Raw genomic sequence first — 14,485 nt, forward strand, 5'->3', positions numbered from 1 at the left:
ATATAGCCGATTGTGTCAGTTGGGCACCTAGGCTAACTTTGTTGGACTTAATGAACAAATTGGACTTACGAACGCACTTTCGGAACGGAACTCGTTTGTATGTAGGGGACTTACTATACTTGATGATGATGAGTACGTAGTTCCCCAGACTTACTGGCACCCAAGGACTGATAATGTTAACTGCCCTGTTACTTCAACATCAACAAATCAGAGAACTGTGTACAAGATGATCACATGCCCTGCAACACCCACTTCCCTCACCTGGCCTTTAAAAATGCTTCGCTGAAACTCTTCACGGAATTCAGGGGTTTGGGGAGCATGAGCCCACCCGCCTCCCTTCTCCTTGCTTTGACCTGCAATAAACATTTCTCTGCTCCAAACTCCAACGTTTTGCTACTGTCTGGCCTCACTGTGCATCAAGCACACAAACTTGTGTTCAGTAACAAAAACTGAATGTGGGAATAGCTTACATAAAGCTACCAACTTAAGAAGGAAGGTCACAGCTTTAAAACTGGATCCTAAACCAAGCCACGCACTGGACAGGTCGCACTGTCTATGAAACTCTCCAAGAGCCCTCACAGCAAAAAAACTCGTAATTGCTGAAGTGAGACCCCCTTAGGGGAAGACGATCCAGAAGCCATGTGGTGGCAGCCATAAAACTACTAGCCAAGGACAAGAGCAAGAGAGAAAATACAATATCTCATTGAAGACACTGTGCAAAGTAAAACTCCAAAATACATGAAGATAAATAATGCTACAAATAACAAACAAACCAAAAAAAACCAAACACTTTTAAAACAGATATTATAAAACATGAACTGGTAGAAATGAAAGTAAACCAATCAACACTTCTTTTTTTTTTTTTGAAATTGACAATATGGTCACTGAAATTAAAACAATAGGTCAGATATAATATTTTTGAGTTAATGAATTATTAAATTTGAAGAGAGTGATATTCACTATGAACATGTGCAGAGGGTAAAAAATATTTAAAAAGAAAGAAAAACGAAGGGAGGAAGGGAGAGAGGAAGGGAGGGAGAAGGAGAGTTTCTAGACATGGAGAATAACTGAAAGTCTCCAAGACAGCTTGAATAGGAATTTATCTACCCCCTCAAAAAAAAGTGGAAGAGAAGCAATATTAGAAGATATTATGGCTGACTGTTTTTTCCCAAAGTAAAGAAGGAAAAGAGACCTCAAATCCAAAGGACTTCCAATTACCAAGCTGGAATTTAAGTCTACATTTGAAATGGCATAATAAAATATAAATTTTAAAAGTTACCAGAAAGAAAAGTTGGTTACTTACCAAAAAATAATAATCACATTGGCAGAAAAATTTTCATTAGCAAAAAATAAATGCTAGGAAATAATGACATGACATCGTCAAAGAGCTGAAGGAATTCTGTACTAGTTCAACCATCCTCCAAGAGTAAGTGTGAGGGTTCTCCATCTGGCAGTGTGGCGGACTGAATTCTCTGAGAGATTCTCCTACAATAAATCAACTAGATAATGGATAACATAGTTCTCAATGCATGCAGTGCTTGCAAGGAGCAGGGAAGTCTGTCATCCCTCCCTCAGAAGGAACAAACTATGAGTTGAATGTGCAAGCAGGGAGAGGCAATCAAGTGGGAGAAACATACCCCTTAAGAGCAGGTACCCATAATACAACTGTAATTGTACTACATTAAACATTGGGCCAGCAACCAAATGAAGAATTTAAAGCTGACACTTAAGAGACTAATGGAGTCCTAAATCTATGGTCCCCCAGGGCTCTCTTCAGAAACAAAAGGTGAAGGAAAGCATTCACAATTTAAGCCCACGGTATTCTCAGATTAAGATCAATCAAGTGTAAGTTTCTAATATCATTAAGCAGATGCTTCCTGAGTGAGGCAGCAGAAACAAACAAACAAAAAAGGTTTAATATACCAAAAACCTTAAGAGAGTGGAAATGTCAAGTGCAAAATATAAAATGGAAAACGTATTTAAAAAAATGATAAATTCAGAAATGGAACAAGCCTCAAGAGATTTTCAGAAATGATCAGGCAATTCTAGAAAAGCAATTAAATGGAATTTCTAGATATGAAAAATGTAATTGTTGAAATGAAAGAAGTGCAATAGAATGGGATAGAAAATATAAAAATGAAATATATACAGGCATACCTTGTTTTATTGTGCTTTGCTTTACTGTGCTTCACAGATATTGCATTTTTTACAAATTGAAGGTTTGTGGCAACCCTGCATTGAACAAGTCTATGGGCATCATTTTTCCAACAGCATTTGCTCACTTCATATCTCTGTGTCACATTTTGGTAATTCTTGCAATATTTCAAACTTTTTCATTATTATTATATTCATCATAGTCATCTGTGGTCAGTGATATTTGATGTTACTATTGCAAAAAGATTACAACTTGCTGAAGGCTCAGATAACGGTTAGCATTTTTTTTAACAATAAAGTATTTTTTCAGTTAAGGTATGTACATTTTTTTTAAGATATTATGCTTTACACATCTAATAGATTACAGTGTAAACATAACTTTTATATGCATTGGGAAACCAAAAATTTCATGTGACTCACTTATTGCAATATGGATCTAATAAATTCTAATTGGAGTCATAGTGAAACTGAGCAGGACCTTGTGGGGATCTTCCCAAGGACACAACCTTCCTGTGTCCTCCACGCTTCTTTGTAGAAAAGTTTTAGCTTCCTAGGCCTTTTCCAAATTCTAAAGAGCAAATAGTTTAACCAGAAATGAGAAAATGTAGAAATAAAGGAAAACAGTGAAGCAAGACAAAATAATAATAGTTTAGCCACAAAACAAGTCAAGAAACTTTAGTTCCCCCTCAAAGGCTACAGATAATATCCTGAGCCATATCCTTGTTTTGTTTTGCAGATACTAGAATTCCCATCAGGTGGAAGAAGTTAACTGCTGACCACCAGCATGTAGATCTCAGGCAAATTAGAAACAGAAGGTTGATGATTGAGATTCCTGAAACATCACCAAGTTACTTCACCACCAACCAATGAGAAGGATGTCCATGAGCTGATCAAGCATCCTGTGACCCTCTCCCTCACCTTGTCTTTAAAAATCCTTCACTGAAAGCCATAGGAAACTTTGGGTTTTTTGGGCATTAGCCACCCATACTCCTTGTTTGGGCTCACAATAAATGTTGCCCCCCTTTTTTTTTTTACAACTTGGTGTCAGCAGATTGGCTTTACTGTGCACAGGTAAGAGGATCCAAATTTAGTTTACTAGCACTAGAAAGAGAGAGAAGAGAGAATAAAAGAGAGGCTTGTCAATAAACTTATAAACTCAGCTAAAATTGACAAATTCATAAAAAAACAGAACTGAAAACTCAAGACAAAGTACAAAGTCTGAAGAGTCCTCGAATTATTATAAAAATTAATCAATAACTAAAAAGAACAATATTCCAGGTTTGGGTGATTTACCATGCAATTTCTAATATGCTTTCAATGATAAAATCTTTCTAATTTATACAAAGTCTTCCAAATAATGGAAAAAAAGGACAGGTGCATATTGCCCAAATCAATGAGAATGGTACACTGGTCTTAAAGTTTTAACTGTGATATATAGATTCAATAAAGATATTTAAAACAGGAAAGATAGAAACTCCTTTAGGATAAAAACTCTAAGCAAAATAGCAAGAGAAATGAACTTACTTAACCTGATAAGTCTAATAAAAACATATTGCAAATGTTACTGTTAAGGGTGAAATTTAAGAGGCATCTCTTTCGAAGTCAGAAATTTGACAAAGATTCAACTGCTTCAATTCAACGTTTAGTGAGAATGTCTAACTAGTAGCATCAGGCTTGACAAAGAATAAGGGATTAACGATTTGAAAGGAAGAGACAAAACTCATTACTCATAGATAATATTGTACAATCAAGAAAATGAAAAAAAATCCAAAGTTTGTAGGAATTGATGAGAAAACAGTCAAGTGGTTGGTTATAAGATTAATATACAATAATTATGTACATTTTTATATCCCATCAACAAGCTGGGAAAAGCCTTGTAAAAATAACATTTACAATGGCCAAAAATACTGTAAGTTTCCTAGAATATATCTAACAAACATTGTTTCACAACCCAGAGAAAATTATACAAATATAAAAAACATCCCAGATGATAAAGTGATGAAAACATATGTCATATGTGTGATGAAGAGGCATTTTTTAAAATATCAATTCTCTCCCAACTGACCCAAAGATTCAGTGCAATCCCAGTCAAAATCACCACAGGATTTGCTGTAAATTTTGATAAGCTGATTCTAAAATGTTCACAGAAGAGCAAAGAGCCAAGTATACCCAAAACACTTAAAAAGAAAAAGGCGGGCAGACTTGCCCTCAGCAAAAACAGAGCTTAGTATAATGCCAGATGAATTAAGACAATATGATGTACGTTAAGGGAAAACCAAATTGCTTGATGGAAGGAACTAGAGAGTCCAGAAGCAGATCCATATATAAATGGAAACAACAAATGAGAGAGGTGGCATTTCAGATCACTGAGGAAATGTTGTCTTTAATTTATGGTGATGGTTTTCTACACACAAATCAAATCACGTGAATTCATGACTTAAATGTGAAAAGCAAAACTTCAGCAGTTTTGTAAGAAAATATAAAAGAATATATTTATGTCCTATAATTCAAAGATAATTTTTGAGGCATTATGATATTAACTGTAAAAAAATTAAAATTCCACATTATTTCATAATGAGTCATTCAAATGTATACATACACTAAAACCAATATGGTTTGACCAATATGGTGGCTTTTTACATTACAAAGCAGGCAGTTCATAGACCACAATGAGCTGATTTCAAAACATTTTCAATAATAAATAATCTTACAGGGAAAATAAACTCAACAAATAAAGTATCTATGAATATTCAATAATTATGTCTAAAGAAAAAGAAATTAAATTTATTTTAGTGGCATGTGCATAAAATAATAGAAAAAGGACTAGCGTGAACTAGAACTGATATTTTTCTTTCTTTTTATTTTTTTATTTTTGTTGTCCTGGCATCAAATATGTACTTTCTTTTCAGACCAATTTTTTCATCTCAAAAAACTCCAACTCTGTAAATAAAATCCACCTCAACCCAAAAACTACTCTTGCAAACAAGCCAAAAATCTAAGCAAGAATATAATAGGAGACCAATGATACCTACCTACTTCTTCCATTGTAGTCAAAGCATTTTTCTACATTATCAACTATTGTTACTATGAGACTTGAATCTTCTTTCATACAAGTCCTTTTGCCTGTGCATTTAGCCATCGTGTTGGTTAAGGTAAATGAATTCCTTTAGTTTTTTAGAACTTTCCTGGGTTATTCAAACCTCACTGACCACAATCATTAGTGCTGGATAACTTGACATCCAGTCCCTAGAAATAAACCTAGGTAGTATATGTATACATAAGTTGCTGCTGCTGTCCTTAATGTTACACTGACTATTCCTTACAAGTAATCAGAGGGAACGTGTTGGAAATAGATTATCTCTTGTTGCAAACTCATGAGTCATTATCATTAGACATCTAATTAGTTTTGTAAGCATTTGTAGAATGTATACATACGCAATTGCAACCTATCTTATTTGTTTTCTGCTTTTTTAACAGTCTTCCGAAAGCAGCAGATGGTCAATAAATGCTCAAATAAATGACCTTATGGATATTTGTTTTCAACCTATTAATTAAAAAAGAACACATACCAACGAGTGTGCTTAACTCAAAAATTAGTTTTTAGAAATAATATTCTCAGCTGTAATGCATTTTAGTAACTTATGTTTGTTTAAAATTTTGCCATCTCATTACTTATACCAAAATCAATCTAAAAATATAGAGACAGCATTCATCTTTCTTCCAGCGGTGTTGACAAGTACTTTACTGCCATTTGCAGCAATGTGGATGCACCTAGAGAATACTATGCTTAGTGAAATAAGTCAGACAGAGAAAGACAAATACTATATGATATCACTTATATGTGGAATCTAAAAAATAATACAAATGAATGTATATGCAAAACAGAAACAAACCCACAAACTTCTGGTTACCAAAGGGGAGAGGGAAGGGGGATACAAATTAGGGGTATGGGGTTGACAGATACAAACTGCTATATATAAAATAGATAAGCAACAAGGATTTAGTGTATAGCACTGATAATTATACCCATTATCTTTTAACAACCTATAATGGAATATAATCTGCAAAATACTGAATCACTATGCTGTACACCTGAAACTAACACAATATTGTAAATCAACCATACTTCAATTTTTTTTAAAAAAGAGTAAATTAAGATCCACACAACTAATATTTCAAAATGCTGGTTATTATATTAATCTCATGTGCACTTTGCCTAATGATTTTCCAAACATTAAAAACCAAATGGGGAGACTTCCCCATTTGGTTTTTAATGTTTGGAGGTGCAGTGGTTAAGACTCCACACTCCCAATGCAGGGGGCCCGGGCTCGATCCCTGGTAAGGGAACTAAATCCCACATACATGCTGCAACTAAGAGCTCCCATGACACAACTAAGGAGCCTGCCTGCCACAACTAAGACCTGGTGCAACCAAATAAATAAATATTTAAAAAAACAAAAAAACGAATGGGGTTGGTGAATTGGTGGTCATTACAACACCCACCAGTATTCCTATAAACCATCTGCCCAGCTTTATGTTTTTACACCAAGCAAAAAAGTAAATTCTGCATGACTCTTCTCTTCCCAATTAGATCACAAAGTTCTCAAAGGCAGGACCATCTTCTTCCTATTTTACGTCCCCTGCAGTACCCTGTACCCAGTTGGCTCTACATATAATTAACTGGAAAAAGAAAACTAAAATAGAAATTAAAGTTGAATTGTGACTTAATACAGTACATAGTACTGACATTTGTGTGGAACTCTCTTTTCTCCCTTCCTCTTCAATTTTTCCATATGCAAATACACTAAATTCAATGCATTTAAAGAAGCACCCCCCCCCCGCCCCCTGCCAAATACAAATAGCTATTCTCTTAGGCATGTTATGACCACCAAATGAAATATGTCTGTGGCTTTGTTTAAAGTATCCAAAAATAACATATTTGGGGACTTCCCTGGTGGTGCAGTGGTTAAGAATCCGCCTGCCAATGCAGGGGACATGGGTTTGAGCCCTGGTCCGGGATGATCCCACATGCCACAGAGCAACTAAGCCTGCGCGCCACAACTACTGAGCCTGTGCTCTAGAGCCCACAAGCCACAACTACTGAAGCCCACGCGCCACAACTATTGAAGCCCACACGCCTAGAGCCCATGCTCCACAGCAAGAGAAGCCACTGCAATGAGAAGCCCGCGCACCGCAACGAAGAGTAGCCGCCACTCACCACAACTAGAGAAAGCCCGCGTGCAGCAACGAAGACCCAACGCAGACGAAAATAAATAAAATTAAATCTTAAAAAAAAAAAAAATATTTGAAGCAATTTTTAGTTTCTGTTTCTAAGATGAGTGCACAAAGAAATTTGATCAAATCATTTGAGTTATTGTGACCCTTTACAAAAGAGTCACAGAGGCATGGTTACATATTGAACAATTACTTGACTAAAGGCTGTTTGGAGCTTTGAATCCTTTTTGAGACAGGTTGCTTAATATTTTAGGTTTCATTCTTTGTGGCAAATAAGGATGTCCTCCCCCCCTTAAAAAGATAAATTAAGTTTTGTTTCCTTTGTTTCACATCTTGCAGCAGTACATTCAGAATAAAAGCTGTTACTGCATATTTTTACTGAGTGATAAATCACTTGAGCTTCCACCAGTGGATCTGTGCTTAAGCAAATACACCTAAATGTAACGTAGCACTAGTGTTAGCTTACCTAAAAGGCACCCCCTCTTTATAATTTCTAACATCTTCAAATGAAACACAGATACAGAAACTAGAGCCTGTAATACTCAAAAACATAGATTTTGCCTTCCAGACTTGAACATTATGAATTCTATAGACTCTTCTGTATCAATAGCTTTAAAAAAAAAAAAAAAAAATCCCTCTGTGAATAGGGTGACAGTGAAAGCTTGCTTGCTTCTGTGACTACTCGACATAGAATTCATTAGCTTCTGGTCTGCATTCTTTCAGCATCATTTACAGCTACAGGAAAAACCAACAGCACCTCCAACAGCAAGGAAATGGACCGTGAACCCTGCAATTCATCTCATGTTTATTTTGATAAGAGACCTATACTCATTTCAATGAAATTTTGACGAGAAGCGGCAGCAGCAGTGAGTTCATCTCCTTGGTTTTTTTTAACCTAAACAGCCTAAGAGCTTACCCTTTCACAGAAAGACGTTTCTTTGACCATTTTATTAAATTTTAGCTAGGAAGCAATGTTTCCTATATTTCATACGTGTAGAGGAACAGCTTGCACAAAAACAGCTTTTCTGAGGATTAATTTTAATGAGTCATCTTTTACTGTTGCTCCAAGAGCTAACGTTAGTGTTCATATTTTTAAGTCATTTTAAGTATTATCTGCTAATTAACATTGATTGTATTCATGTAGAATTTACTATATCATTCTTTATTTGATATTCAAGTATTTCTTTCTTCAAAGGACAATGTAAGACACATTGATATTTCACATTTTAAGTATCAGGAGAAGCTAATACTTCAAAAGAATTGCCTGCTTTGATTCTCTAAAAATTATTTAGAGAATATCCCTTTAATGGCATCACATTTGGTATTGAATCTGGAAGAGAATTTAAAAGAGGAAAAAAAAAAAGAAAGAAAATAACCGAGAGACAAGAGATGTTTGATAAGTACAGAACTTTTCAACCTGAGCTTTGAATCATCCAATTTGATATGTTGCCCTCAAGAAGAAAAACAGGGAAACACAAAAAAACTATTTTCAATAAGTGAAGGCTCTATGATATAAAGTTAGAAATTTCTAAAATATTGAATAGAGTTTCAGTGTCCTCAATATATCAATCATTGCAAGAAAATGTTTCAAGTTAGTTCTGACAAAAAAAAGAGTAAATGCTGTTCATTTTGCTATTATATCCCACAGCCGAAAAAGTTCTGAAGCTACAATTTGGAGTAATTATTTATATTACATTATTTCAAGTTTATGAAAGGATTCATAGCAGGGTTATTTTAAATATAGCATACCCCACAGTGCATTAAATATTTGCTTAAAGATTGTTTCCTATTTTGTCATGGATCAGATAAAACTCTAATAAGAATCACTGACAATTTATTAAAAGTAGAGATCTAGCAACTTGGAAAATATGCAGTTATGGTTCAATTCCCAATTTCATTTACAGACACTTTTCCTCAAGAGATTTACCTCTGTGAAATGTGTCAGAGTACAGAATACAATTAACTATTTAATTGTACTCTATATTTAGTAGGACAGGCTAATTTAAATGTTATCATTTTTCATCTAATAAAAAGAACAACCACTATGGAAAACAGTATGGAGGTTCCTTAAAAAACTAAAAATAGAACTACCATATGACCCAGCAGTCCCACTACTGGGTGTATACCCTGAGAAAACCATAATTCAAAAAAGACATGTACCACAATGTTCACTGCAGCACTATTTACAATAGCCAGGGCATGGAAACAACCTAAATGTCCATCTATAGATGAATGGATAAAGAAGATGTGGCACATATATACAATGGAATATTACTCAGCCATAAAAAGAAACAAAATTGAGTTATTTGTAGTGAGGTAGATGTCATACAGAGTGAAGTAAGTCAGAAAGACAAAAACAAATACCATATGCTACTGCATATATGTGGAATCTAAAAAAAAAAAAAAATTGGTACTGATGAACCTAGTTGCAGGGCAGGAATAAAGATGTAGACATAGAGAATGGACTTGAGGACACGGGGTGGGAGGGGGAAGCTGGGGTGAAGTGAGAGTAGTATCGACCTATATACACTACTGATATAAAATAGCTAGTGGGAAGCCGCAGCATAGCACAGGGAGACCAGCTCGGTGCTTTGCGATGACCTAGAGGGGTGGGATAGGGAGGGTGGGAGGGAGGCTCAAGAGGGACGGGATATGGGGACATATGTATGCATATGGCTGATTCACTTTGGTGTACAACAGAAACTAGCACAGTATTGTGAAGCAATTATACTCCAATAAAAATCTATTAAAAAAATGCATAGAAACTTTAAAGATACTCATGGAGTACCTACTATGTACTAGGTACTAAATGGGAAAAGTTGAGATACAGAGGCGAATAAAGTAAATAAGACATGCTGGTGTTGCAGTTTAGTGGAAGAAATAGACAAATATTCAATACCTAATATACAATGTAAAAAATGTTCTTTATATGTGTTATGTGAGTACAGAATAGAACAGCAGTCAGGTAAAGCTTCACAAGAGGGACTGTTTTTAGCTGGACCTTAAAGACTGAACTCTCCACCAGTGGAAATATGGATGGTGAGATCCCTACTGTGAAGTTGTTCATATATAGAGTGGATACCCACTCAGTGGGGATGCTGGAAAAGATCTGAACATTAAAAGTGGGGTGAACTGATGCCTCCAGTGACACTTTGATATGTCTCACCACATCTATGCCTCAATCCAGAAGCTTCCCTATGGAAGGTATGCAGAACCCATATATATTCATACTACGCTTTCTTAGTCACACCTCAGAGAAAAATGCCAGTGTTCAACAGGTTGTTTATGGCCTTTCCACTCTGAAAATAGTCTGGGCCCCCTGACATAGACTTTCGCCAATGCTGTCAAAATGAATGGCCATGTATGGAACACCTACTATGTGCCACAGTGTTTGTTAGTTTTATTTCATACTTAAAGTGTGATGAGTAAAGTCATATTTAACCATGCGTATTTACTCCAGAGTGGCTTGCTGCATGTATCATGACCAAGATACAATACTACCCTTCTAGAAAATCAGTGCAACATCCCCATGAAACCATCCTGCATAGGTAGGTAAATCATGCTCGTGGTTTGCGAACAGTTCCGCATGATGATCACTTTAGGTCAATCTGGGATCTTGTCCTAATAACTGCAGAACTGGGCCAGGGAGATCTTCCAACATCAGAGACTGAAGTGAAAGTGCCAATCCACATCTGGGGTCTGCAGTGATGGAGGATGGAGGATACTATCATTCAACATTATTTGTTTAAACTTGCTGGCAAACACCATACAAACAGATGCTGCATACACAGCAATCTAGTGAAGGGCATGGGCTATTTTTCTGAAAGGAATACTGTCAATTTCGATTATAACTCCTTGGCTAGTAGAGAACATTTAAAAAATATATAATCGGGAGACACATATGATTACTTATAAAATCTATATGACACAAAAAATCATTCAATAACACTCATGTACCCACCTCCCCAGTTTAAGTTGACATTTTTTTCTCCTTATATAACTGTGAGAGTCTGAGAAGTGCCTTGTAGGATGGCTCTGATATATGAGTCTCCGAACACAAGACTGAGTCAATTAAAAGTGGCCAAGACCTTGTGTAAAATACAGAACAAATGTATCTGTGCTGACCTGTGTTCCATTCCTCTTACCTATGACCCTACCCTATTTCCAAAATCAGCTCATCTTTTAAACACAACTTATAGCTGCTCAATAGAATAGCCCTTTTTGTCCTTGTGTGTATGTGGGTGAGAGACGCCTCTATCTACGCCAACCTAGTCTCCGTATATCAGACCTACTGTCAAGCTCCCTGGTTGTGGATTCTCCCCATTCGATATTCTATCCCATTCTCTAAGTTCAGCAGTGCCAGACTGCAGCAGTAATACCAACAGTAATGGTGAAACATTGGAAAATTACAGAAGAAATAGGAACTTATTCCATTCAGGCTACTACAACAAAAATATCAGACTGGATGGCTTAAGCAAACATTTATTTCTCATGGTTCTGGAGGCTGGGAAGTCTAAGGTGAAGGTGCCAGCAGATCTGGGTTCTGATGAGGGCCACTTTCCGGTTCATACGTGGCTGTCTTCTCTCTGTAACCTCACATGGCAGAAGAGACAAGGGAACTCTCTGGGGTTTCATAAGGGTAAGAATCCCACTCATGAGGAGTGTACTCTCATAACCAAATCACCTCCCAAAGGTTCCATCTCCACACTGGGAGTTAGGGTTGCAACATATGATGGGGTCGGGGGGAAAACACAAACATTCCGCCTATAAGCAAAACCCTGGCCCCCAAAGTATTTAATACATAATGTCTCTGATAGGGGTTGTATTAGTTTCCTATGGCTGCCATAAGAAATTGCCTCAAACTTGGTGGCTTCAACTGATAGAAATGTATTATTTCACGGTTCTGAAGTTCAGAAGTCTGATATCAAGATGTCCACCAGGGCCATTCTCCCTTTGAAGACTCCAAGGGAGAATCCATTCCTTGCTTCTTTCAGTTTCTGGTGGATCCAGGCATTCCTTGCCTTGTGGCCACATCACTCTGTAGTCACCCAGCCTTATCCTCTTGTCTCAAAACTCCCTCTGCCTCTCACTTATACTAATACATGTGATTGCATTTAGAACTCACCTGGATCATCCAGGCTTCACTCCTCCTTTCAAAATTCTTAACTTAATCATGTCTTTTGATGTAACAGGTAATGTTGATAGGTTCTGGGGATTAGGGTATGGACATATCTTTTTGGGAACCATCATTCAGCCTACTGCAGAGGACAATCATTTGAATGCCTAAAGTAGAATCATTAACTAACATCAACAGAACTCTAGCCAGTCTTCAGACACAAAACTTAGAGAGAGCTGTTAGACTTCCATCCTAGGACCTCCCAAATCCTCTCCACAATCTGCCACTGGAACCAATCTCTCCCCCAGATAACTCCAGCATGCTGCTGCCATTAGTAGTAAAATAGCTCTGTTTTTTGCTATTTTAAAATAGTAAAATAGATCTGTTTTTTTAGGATAATCTCACTTTTCAAATACCTCTTCTGTCTGGCTTGGCATTTTGTAACATAAAGATAAATCATAGGCTTTTTTTTGCTCAGAAAAAGTGAGTTCATTTCTGTGATAATAATTATTATTATCATGATTACTAAGTTACTCATCTATTGATTAATGTTAGACACAATGTTTTTAAATTAGTTCTGCTGTTAGAAAAAGCATTTAATCTCTGGGCTTCAGTTTCCTCAACTACTAACACCATTCAACTCTATGCTTTGTTATGTTACAGGAAATATATAATAAACTAGTTTGTGGGGGAAAAAACATAATGGCTGAAAATAAACCACAGTTAATGGAAAACATAGAGTCATATTTAAGAATACATATAAAACATAATATTTTGAAATAATCAGACACTAAAACAAAGAAAACATCTTAAGAGCACCCAAAGAAAAAAGACAGGTCATCTGCAAGCAAACAAAAAGACTGTTAGAATACTGCTCATTAATAGTAATAGACGAAGGAGACAATGACTCTTCCTACTGCTGAGTTAAAATATTCAAACTAAAATTCTATGCTTAGCTAAACTACAATTCAAAAAAGAAAAACATTTTCAGATTTTAAAAACTTACCACTCACATGTATTTATTAAAGAAATGATTAGAAGACATAATTCAGGAAGAAGGTTAGAAATTTATGTTAATAAAGGCAGGAGTAGGATGCAAGAAGCAGTGGTAGGCAAAGAAATGAGCAAGCATGAATAAATCTAATCAAGCATTAATTGTTAAAAAACTAACAATAATTACTAATCTGAGGATAAAAATTTAGGAGCAAATAAAATATGAAGAAGTGATAGCTAATGTATTTCCATGCACCAGAAATTCTTTAAAAGTGTTTATATATATATCAATTAGTTTAATTCTCATAACAAATCTATGGGATAGTTCGTATAATATCCTCACTAACAAATGGAGAAACCAGGCCAAAGTAGACTAAGCAACTTGCCTAAGAAATCACAGCTGGCAAATAGGAGACCCAGAATTTGAACCTGGGGAGTCTATGCTCTTCATTAGTACCCTGTACTGTCACTATGAATTAGTAACGTAGAAGAGATACCTGAGAAAATTACAAAAAATATAAATAATAATAAAATGTAATATGGAGAAGAATGATTGGAGTTAAAGTTTTTCAATTTTCTTGTACAATTTTGGGAAAGATTAGAGATCCTGATTAAAATTAGACATTACTAAGATAAACAGGTAAAACAAACAAGGTCTCTTATGTGTTGCTGGCAGAAAGTGGTGTGGTATTATTAGGTAAATTTGAAAATATGTATATCCTATGACCAAACACTTCTGCTCCTAAGTATGTACAAGAAACTCTGGTGTACTTATGCACCAGGAGATAAATACATGTATATTCATGGAAACAGTGTATGTAATAAAACAAAACTATAAACATTAAAAATGCCTATTGCAGGGAGAATGGAATTAAAATTTTGGTATACTCAAATAACACAATGTAATCCTGCAGCAAAAATAAAAGAACTATAGCACCCACAATAATAGGGATAAAATACAGTACATTAATATTAATTAAATAAGAT

Source organism: Aethalodelphis obliquidens, unplaced genomic scaffold (assembly GCF_003676395.1).
Source record: "Aethalodelphis obliquidens isolate GAN/ISIS:26980383/991018 unplaced genomic scaffold, ASM367639v1 scaffold1, whole genome shotgun sequence".
In the NCBI taxonomy this organism is placed as follows: domain Eukaryota; kingdom Metazoa; phylum Chordata; class Mammalia; order Artiodactyla; family Delphinidae; genus Aethalodelphis; species Aethalodelphis obliquidens.